The following is an 11,054-nucleotide window of genomic DNA, read 5'->3' on the forward strand; positions in this document are numbered from 1 at the left end:
AGAGGAGAAGAAAAGGATGTGGTAGACAATTTGCTAATGGCCAGAAACTCTCTCTGAAAAAGCTAGCTGCATGCCAGAATGCCTGAGGACAGGGCTGAGTCCACTGCTCCTTCCACAACAGCAGCTCTTTCTAAATAAAGAGGTCTTTACACGCAGGACTTGGGAAACTTAATTCAAATTAACTAAAGTTGTGAATTTAAAGTAATTTAGCTAAGCCACATTATATCTCTGTACAGACACATTCATTCAGTATTCAAAGGAACTTTAATTTGGTTTATCTTTTTGGTTTAATTTGGTTTATCTATTTACTGAATTAAGAGCATTTTCATTCTAAGAATGCCCATGCAGGGATTAGTGGGTTGAACAAAGGATGAAGTTACATGCCAGGCTGGAGTTGAATGTGGTATAGGAAGTCTCCCCACTTCCATGCTGAAGAACATTCATTTTCCACCCCACACCCCCCCTTAAAAATAAGATAAATAAAATTACAAATTCAAGTTTTTTTATAATTATCCATGCCTACAAATCTCAAGGTACATTAAAAAATCTACCTCTGCCTCTGCATTTGCCTTTTGTTTCAATCTACCAGAACATACATATTGTTTAAGAATCAGAATGAAAAAGGACACTGATATCATAGAAAATTGGAAAAGACAACAGCTCCTAAGAACATTCATGGCATTATTTCACCCACAGAAAAGACAGACACTAGATCCCAGCCACATCTGTGCAATAAGTCTGCTTATGGACCTGGATCTAGATTTAGCCTCCACCATTTCCATGAGCTACTGATCTGACCACCTAACAGAGAGAATAGATCTCAAGGTTTAGAAGCGAGATTGTAGAGCTGTTTGTAAGTGACTAGCTATGTTTCCAGCTTACCTATGCAGTACAGACCTCTTACAGCTTCATCAAGGGCCATACAACACTATAACTCATCTAGCTGCATGGACACATTTTTTCATCAAAAGGGCTCAGCAAAAATTATTTCACAGAGGAGAAATGGCAACTAATGGGATATTTCCAGCTGCTGTTTAGGAAGAGACTTAACCTCTCCTCTCTGCTTCAGTTTATCTATGATTGCTGGGAGAATCTGTGTCAAATCAGAACCACAGACCACCAAAGTCCAGCTAAAACAAGGGAGACTGACAACGGCTTGAAGCGAGAGGGGTCTGGTAGCTGTTGTTCCTAAACAGAACCCAAAAGATCTCCACATACCCCACACACAACCCCCGCCCCCAGATACACGCTACTCTCCATGCCACCCCTTTCTGAGTAGGAGAGGATGGGAAAAAAGACTACAGAAATTTTCTTATAGACATGAAGTAAACAACACTCTGTCTCCAATGCAGTCTTCCACAAGAAGGAAAACCAACTTCACAAGCAAGTCAAGACTGTCAAACAGGAGACGGATGAAAGCATTGCCTCAGAATGTAAGGAAATCCCAGGCTGGTTGGTTGGGAAAGAATTAGCAATACATAATTAAAAAAAAAAGCACTCTCCCCTTCCTCGTCCCTGAGGTGAACGCAGGTCCTGCATAATACTGCCTTGTACATCAGCACCAGAGAATGAGACAATCGCTTGAGGTCTTTCTCATTTATAGCCAGCCTCTCTCCCTCTTGCTTTCAGTTGCTGGAGGCTATTTCACACCAGTTATCAGCAGTGTTCCTATGCAGCAGGACATGCTGTTCATATGTGCAACTTGCGATGAAAGATTTAGCCAATGGAGAACACCAGGAAGGAGGGAACTAGATAGTAGTTGTTAACTTGCCTTGCAATAGATGTTCAGTGGTCCCTTACTGGTGACCTTGATTGAGCACCAGTGGAGCCAGCCCGCCTGCTCTTGTGTGCAGAAGGAACAGGGAAGAGCTCACATCACACTTTACTGAACAGGGTAAATCCAGTCATTTGGTAATACCACCAGGAACACAGTCTGTCAGGATCTTCTCCAGGCAGAGCTACTGAAAGACCAGGAACATGTCGTATATTCATCAGGCCTAAACCACAGGGAAGACATGAGATACAGCATGAAGCCGTGTACAGCACAGACTTCTGTACAGGCAGAGATAGAAGGGACTAAGAGTAAAGGACATAGGTATGCAAAATGCAGCCCTACAGAAAAAGCACACAGGCAAATACAGTTTATGCCTTTAGCACAAGACACAGGGGCTGCTCTTACAACAGGCAACTGAGAAAAGCCAACAGACAGTCAAAACTAGCAAATAAAATAAGCAGGAAATGTGAATGACAGCTGCCCGGAATGACTGATTGTCTACAGGCAAACATATCAGCAACACACTATGGAGCAGTATCACATCTTGTTATCCCTGTCCCTGCAAAAGATGAAGACTGGGGACCACTCTAACACAGTGCACAGTGGTGGAGTTCCTTGGTCCCCAGTTCAGGAGGCAAAGAGTCAGCAAGAATAGTTTAAACTCAAGTATGTTGTATATGGTAGAGAATACCCAGCTACACAGAACACTTATGTGAAGGCCAGAAACTCTCGCCTTAGGGCATAAACCAACCACTAACTTCCTCCATGGGCAAGTTACTCCATAGTTGTTTGTTTTAGGAGTTCTTGTACCTTTCCCTCAAGCATCTGGTGTTTGCCTCTCTTGGAGAAAGGATGCCAGACTAGACAGGCAGATCATGGCTTCTTTCTGGTATGGCAATTACTGCATTCCACCCTGGAAGGGGGAGAGCACACTGGGGAAAGCAAGGAATGTTAGATGGCAAGTTCCAATAACACACAGCCCCATTAAATAGCCTTCCCTCTCCATCTGGTCCTGCACAATCATGCCAGCAGCACACCAGGAACACACAGCAGCGCAGCTTGGCCCTTTGCACTCTCAAAGAGTTCTGGGTTACACTGCAGAATTTGGGAGCAAAGCAAAGTAGGGCTCAGCTCTCGCCCTGGAAGTCCTCACACAGGCAAGAAGCAGGATGTTCCCATGCAAGTATGTTACAAAACCAAGGCACAGAGCAGAACTGCGGTCTGCAGCCCAGGTTCATACAAAATGCAGCATTAATAAATCAATCAGTCAATCAAAACAGATCTCATGAGACACAGAGGCCCCTCAGCATCAGGCTAAATTATCCATTGTCCTACAGGATCTGTGCCTCTACAGCTAAAAAAGACAAAACACAACCAAGTTTACCTACAAAACCAATTCCCTACAACCTTTGAGTAAGTCAACCCACTTGCAGCAGAATAGTAAACACTTGTATCAATCTAGGAACCAGGGACTTGGGGTAGCACTTATACTTGAAATATGCATTTGGCAAGGCCTCTTTCTTCCTTCTCTGGAGCCAGAAGGCTCCCAGGCTCCCCAAGACAACTGTAATCCAGGTAAACTTAGACCTGCCTTTCTACCTAAAAATTCTTCTCTCTGTTGACGTTGGCTCTGGGCCACTTTAGCCTTCAATTCCAGGTCTCCCAGTCTGTGTCAGCAGAAATTGCTTGTAGATATCTTCCCAGATTAGCTGCCCAGACACTATCTCACTTGTGACCTGCTTCACAGATACCCTTCTTGAAGGCAGCTGCTGCTGCTGCTGCATTTATCCACTGGAGCCCTCATTTCCTTACTGCCCATCTGCTGCAGGGGAGGCAGAGCCACACAGACAAGACACAAATAACTGACAGGGAAGAGGCAGCCACACCAAACAATAAAAGCCAGGAAATCCAAAGCCTACACCTACCTAGTGAATTTGTGCCAGTTTTTAAAAGCAGGAGAATGTGGATAAGCAAACATAGATACAGTTGAATGACTTATCTCAGTTTAGACAAGAGATATCTAAATAATGCTGTTTAACTTATTACTGTAACAAATATGAGAATTGATTTAATAACCTAATGTTAGTTTTGGACAGTAGAGGTCTGCATCAATGGACTAATACACTAATTATGTTATCTTATCAAGTCACTGCATAATAATAGAATTTCGCTATGCATTGATGGAACTAGGCTTAGCTCTGCATCAGAAAATAATCCCTGAAAGACAGAGAATAAGACAGTATTTAGCAGGAACTCCTTGTGACTGGGTGCATAGTCGTTATTTTATTTTCATTTCAAAATATTATATGTAACATATTATCTATAAGGTGGGTGTTGCATGACAAGAAATTGCCTCTGATAATCTTTTATCACTTGTTATTTAACCTGCCTCTATCGCTGAGAGGTAGTCAATATAGTTCTCCAAAAGACTTAAGTAAAAAGAACTACTGGTGCATATGCAGATCCATTCATTGTAAGCTGACAGTAAAGCTTTTTCCATCAAGGTACAAGCAAAATGACTTGCTGACATTAACTGGCAAGTACTTTGCATTCATATGGTATCTTTCATCTACAGACTTCAAAGCATCTGACAGGAGGCAGGCAGGCGTTGTTTCTTCATCCGTCCAAGAAAGAAGCTGAAGCACAGAGTGGCAAGGTCTCCCAGAGAAGGTAAAACCATTAGCAGAAATCTGAATTACCTGATTTGCAGTCCTTCAAAATGAACTGCTTTGCTCCCAGTACGAATTACACGTGCACCAGAGAGCAGAACCTCCACTCACCCACACCCCTCTGAGAACTGCTAGGGATTCTTTAAGAATTTAAATTTCATTCATGAGAAACTAAACAAACACAGAACACAAGAGTACTCTTCTAAACAGGGAAATGATGGGGATCTGAAACCAATGCAGATCTGAAGTTCTGTAGTGCTCCGAGGAGGAGCACTCCTTGAGTGAACCTGCAGAAGCACAGGTCTTCATTCATGAGGAGGGGAAGGGAAATCCTGGTACATAATCTAGCAAGTGTTTAAATAAGCCTGTTCAGATGAAGATCTCTCCTCTCCAGAGAAAAACCGGGGCTGTAAGAAAGGTTATGGAAATAACTTTTTAAAATGCCATTTAAAGAGAGTAAGCCTTTTCAGCTGTTCCAGCTCTTCACCTTATTCTTATAACTGAAGCAATGCTGACTGCCTGAGGCACTCAGATAGGAAAAAATCCCTGCACAGTGTTCTTCTTTTAAAAGAAGTGTATGATTCCTGTAAGCTTAAAAACAGCAAACAAAAAACGATGCTGAGGCAACCTCTGGAGCAAGCAGTCTTCTGGCACTGGTCAAGGAGCCTGCAATAGACATATTTTAAAATGCACTCTCTAGTTATGAGATCTCTCGTGGCCTGTGGAGGCAGACAATATTAGAGGCCACTAAATCCTGAAGTTTATTTTTCTTAAAGTTTTCACTTCAAATAAAGCTTTGTCTTAAAATGTATGGGGCCAACTGTTAGAGCATTGAGGTCCTGGTTATTAGCCAGCTAGAGCCCATGAATTATGTTTAGTGAGAAGTTTATAGGCTCAGTAAACACCATTCCAGTTCCCCTCACCCCTGAACTGCAGAAGCCAAACCAAGAGATATTCAATGCCATGTTACCACTAGCACCAAAACAACTATTATCTGATTACAGGCATTTTATTTTTTGTAAGGAATTTGCTGTTGCATCATTTCATACATGTAAGCCTTTAAATCTACCAAGGCAACACACAAAGAGTAAGTAACTGTTGAAGTAACTGGTCCTGTTTACCATCTTCTGGAGCAGGAATATTTGTTTCCACCTTGTAGCTTTCTGAGTGCAAGCACTACAGAAAGGCAATCCCTCAAACTCCTAGTAAGGCAGGAGTCTGGCAAGGAGTTTAAAACACAAGTAAGATTAGAGTGGGCAACCACAAGAGCGTTCTGATAAAACCATCCTATGGAACCAGGGCAGAGTACAGGGCTGTAAGAAGTTGCATTTGTTCCCTCTTACTGCCACTTTGTCCCAAGGAGACTCATAAAAACAGGGCCCATTCTGTGTTCTGAGAGTAGGTGGCCAGAGGTCAGACTCAGATGTTGCTCTTTTTAACTTACGCAGTCAAGAACAACTTACACAATTCTGACTTCATGGGAGAGCTGGCTACGGCTCAGACACAGTCCAGGTAAGATGCATCCAACATGGAGCTAGGGCAGACTGATGTGGTATTAGCACTGTCTAGCCTTATACCCATCTGTGCACAGCACCAGGAACTCAGAGACCAAAACTCAAGGTAGGCACCTCTAGACTGACAGCTGTGTAAATCCAGAAGCAACTTCTACTTGTGTGGCTGGCTTTCTCCTGGGTATAATGCTGTTTTATCTGGTTACCTTTCACTGCCATGAGCTAAAGCCTCCCATACAGAGAGTATATGATCAGTCAGTGTGCAGTAACTTGTTTGCGTGCTTGTTGTTCCAGTTTTTTGGAATAGCTAAAATATACCAGAAGACTTTATGGGGACTGTGTCAGTCCTTGAGGCAAGGAAAGTTAATTTAGTTGGAAGAGTAAGGATGCAAAGAAGAGTGCTATAATAACAGTAGTCAGTTTTGGTAACAAAGTAAACTTGAAGGAATTTAGGTTCTCCTCCTAGTTCCCTCCATCTGTCACACCATCTTGGCTGAATAATACTTCTCTTCATGTCTCTGCTTCCTTTCTCACCTTCTGCCTTGTCCGTTTAGACTCTGACTTTCTTCAGGGAAGAGACTGGGCTTGTACAGCACCCAGTGACAACCTTCGGGCTCTGCAATCCTTCAGCCAAACAACGCTTTTATATAAAAACTTTGCTATAGACCAATTTACATAACACCAACTATGAAATCTCATATTCTCATGTAACTGCTTTTTTCTGATGTCCTGCGAATTACGGTGCCAGAATCTGTCCGTATGACAAGAAAGAACCTTGGCAGTACAGATCCTTAATATCCAATCTGTCCCACAAGGACGTGCCAAGGCCATATCATCACACCCACAGCCAAGCACCTCTAGGGAGCAAGCACAGTTAAAATCTTTCCACCCCAGTAGTGGTGAAAGACAAGATACCCTTCCCTTTAAACTTAACCCTCTCCCTTCCAAAGAATGCCTGGAATTTCTACTATTTCCCAGCAGAGAGTGGAAGGCTAAGACTTGGCATGGGGCAAGACAGATAAGAGCAGTTGCCTTCTCTAGCTAAGTTTTGTTAACTCTGCATAATTGCTTAGGGCATGTGATGGTTAGAGGGAGACACATACATGTCTGTCAGAGACAGACTACAAATTACTAGTATAACTCCAAGCAAACAAGATCTAGTTTACAATGTGGCTGTGGTATATAAAACACCTCTGTAAAACTACAGTATAATTCAACTGCTGCAGGTTTAATTTACAAAGTAATGATATACTTTCCCCTCTCAAAGACTGCCACTTAGGATCACTAAGATGTTGAATGAAGTCTCTGCTGTCTTCTGGGACACATGGTGAAGGCTGATTGTTGTTGGAAGCTTCTCTAAGCAAGCCACATTTAAATACCATGTTTTGCAAGAGGGCCCATATTGTGTCGCATGTGAATTCAAGTTCCTTTACCAGTTTAAAATCTGGGTCAGAGCAATTTGCTTACATTTGGAGCCCTTTTCTGAAATTAATGGTATGTGGGATTTAGAGTTGTAGATAAAAGACAACCAGATACTCTGCTATTATACCTGCTCTGCATCATGCATGTACCATCTACAGTTTTCCTGCTAAGCTTTGTTCACATGTACAACCCACTTCTTCAGCAGTTGCACATTCAGCATACTAATGATATTATTCTTGGCCATCCTGTTAAACCCACAGTATAAGTTAAAGGCACAGTAGGGGGGCCTGCTGGGTTCTCAACAGTTTTTAGATGGCTACAGATTATAGCTGGCTAAGGGTGGAAGTTTTGATAAGCAGTCATGAAGTTGAGAGCTCTTCTATTCAAATAGGATGTTGACTAGTGCTGACTCTATCTCTGTCACTTCTCTGGTGATAACTAGATTACCCAAATGTACTATGCTTAGGGCTACATCAGACCACCGCTTGTAAGCTCCAGTTAGTAGTACATACAGCTGCCAAATCACTTAGCTAGATTTCACACAGGGATCACACAGAACAACTGTGATGGTTGATGTTTGTTTCACATTGCCATTCAAGGAGGTACTTTCGGATTACTAATACCTTGTATGACTTGGGTGCTGGCTACTTCAGAGATTATTTATTTCATTGTATCCTGACAGGCAATTGTTAGCTGGATCCTAGGATCCAGCACACAAGTTTAAGCCTCTCCGATCTGGAAATTTGGGTGGTATAATATCTGCTCCGGAGTCCCACCCAGAGCTAAGATCCTGCCCAAATTTATTTTGGTGCTTCTTGAAAGAAGACAGAAAGGAAGGAAGTCAGAAAGAAGCCTAAAACCACAACACAAATTTGCAAGTTAAACTTACTGACAGAACTGACCTGCAAAGTGCAAAACAACAACAGAAATGATGATATTCACACTTTCTCACAGTATTCCTCCGGGTACAGAATATCACGTTTTCCTAATGCAAGCCACTCTGGAGTGACAATCAATGAAAGACATGAAGTATAATAAAAAGATTTGGTTTAGGATAAAAATGTGGTTCCTACCTATGGGCTTGTAAAGGAAAACTCGGCAGAGTCTTACACTTCTTGTAGGTAAATTCTGAATTTTCATCCCCTTGTTCACAAGCCAGGCCGAATAAAAATATCCACCTACACTAAACCAAAGGGAGCCACTCGTAACCCAGACACAACCACAACAGACATTCTCCACAGTCCTTGGCTTAATAGAACACTGCCTTGTGGTTATACCCACCACTAGGATTTCATCTTGCAAGTTCTAGCACGTTTAATTTATTCCAGGTCATACATCAAATATAATATTGAAATTTAAGATGGCATGTGAGATTGAGGCTTTCTTTTGCAGTGCAAGTAGAAAGAACACTGTTGGGATTGCTGGTGCATGAACATATTAATACATAAACCCAAACCTGTAGCCATCACTCAGGAAAAACAATTGGTCTTTAAGAGGGGAAAAAAGTTGTAAAAAGAATCAATTCCATTAAATAGCTCTATAAATCAATTCCACCAAAAATCAATGGGAAACTACATCCACAATGTGCCAAGTTACTCTACACATCAGGTGCAACTGTCCGTAACAGTGGCCATGTAGCAGCTCTGCCTGCTGAGGATTCAGACAGACATGGGCTGGAGCAGGAACTGAATTGCCCATGCTGCCCTCCAGCTCCCTCCTGCAGAGCTTTCTGCCCCAGGAGCTGCATAATGGGTCAACAACATCATTCACTTCCAAAGTCTGCGATGGAGCCAAAAATGGGAGCAGATTCCTGCCCACAGGCTATGGGGGCCGTTGCCTCCAGACACAGAAATGGGGAGTCCCTCCTAAAGACAGCAGAGGAGAACTCATGTTACTTGTTAGAGCCAGGCATCTGACATGCCCAGGTCTGAAACGAAGCATGGCTCTGGGATTTTTCCAGCAAGCTTTATGCCACAGCAAGTGTCCCAAAGGGACACTTCCCCAAAGGGAAGCTGACTTAGACACAGACACAGGGAGGGTGGAGGGTGATGGAGGAACGTTCGGGATCTGGGGCCCAACAGCCACCAGCATGCAGTAAGTCACAGACCAGTTAAACAAATGACTTTTTTAAACACAAGTTTACGAGTTCCACATTGTGGCAGTCTTTACTGTTCAGTGATTCCCCAGTGACTGTGCCAGGCCGCTGTCCTCTCACTTTCAAAGTGCAGCTCAGTTGCGTTTTCACATTCATAGCCTGTGGATGCCCCTTCAATGACTGGAGAAACCCTTGGGGCTTTCATTTTATGCTGTCAGCTCTCAGATGACTTTGGAAACACCCCCCCTGGGGTTTTTATTCTGTGTGGCAGAGCAGAGAGGGCACGGAAGATTCTGGCTTTGTCAAAACCTGCAGAAAAATTCATGTCCTGTGTCTTACCCTTCATGTGCTCCACGTGTGCTGTCATGTCTCTGGGCCTATTATAGACACACACTATTTAAGAAATTCAGACATAGCATTTTTGCAATGGAAAAATTTGATGAGTTAGCCTCTGCTATTCAGCACTAAGTACCAAACCCCATTTTTTCCTGTTGTAACTGAATGCCAAGTGTAACTGAGTTCAGTTATTCCACACAGGAACACTCATGTCTGGTATTATTCACATATATTTAAAAGAGAGAAAGAGTCCATATGTGTGTGTGTGTATAATAAATAATGATCAAGTTAATGAGAGGGCTTGAGACTGTCCATGGCAGGGAATGAGACCATCTACTGCTTCTTTCCAAGGCTCTGCGACCCAGCTGCAGGAGGAATCTGATCTGCAAGTTGCATCTTAGCTGTTGGGCCTAATCTTAGCAATAAGCACCCTCAACCTACTGATTTCAATAGGATTTGAGAGCATTCAATATCAAACCTTCCATCAGTCACAAGTTTTCCCTAGACATAAGGGCACGCAGTTCTGGAAAACAGGACTTTGACATAGGCTGGAGGTTTGAGGTCAAGAACAAGTGGGGATTGTACAAACAGAGGCTTCAATCTAACCACTGGTATCTAGCAAGACAAAGCAGCATTAAAGTTTGTATCATTTGGAATATTCCTTAGAACTTTATCATATGACTCTTCTGCTCTAGAAGAATTAACCAAACTTTAAAGAGTATACTAAGGAAAGTGGAAGGACATTGTCAGTAGAACAGCCAGAAGATTTTCCTGCAAGTCAGTTAGATGTTCCTCATTTTCCATCCCTAAAGAGAACTGCAGTGATACTTTCTTATTTACTGGCATATCAGTTTCATACAAGTCAGGCAATAAAAGATTTGAGCCAAGGGGCTTCAATATTAGAATAGGAAGGATGTTTTCAGAGAGTTTTAAAACATGGATCTCATTGTAAAGAGAGTCTTCATGCAGCAACAAATGCCACACAAACACTTTCATAGGTGTAACCCTAGACTATTCAGTGAGTCTCTGAAGTTGTGGAGTAGCTTACAGTGAAGAAATTAGTGTTACATTTGTGAAGGACAGCCCAAAACATGGTGCAAAGTTTGTGTGGAAAGACACAGAGAAACTAGGTAGGAATAGGCTCAGCCCAGGGAATGAACTGGTTACAGTGATACAGCAGATAGGTAGAAATGCGTGGAAAAAGCAAGTATGTTCACAACTCAGCATTCTGGAGGAAGCACAACTCG

The sequence above is a fragment of the Lathamus discolor genome, chromosome 12 (assembly GCF_037157495.1).
Source record: "Lathamus discolor isolate bLatDis1 chromosome 12, bLatDis1.hap1, whole genome shotgun sequence".
NCBI lineage: Eukaryota > Metazoa > Chordata > Aves > Psittaciformes > Psittacidae > Lathamus > Lathamus discolor.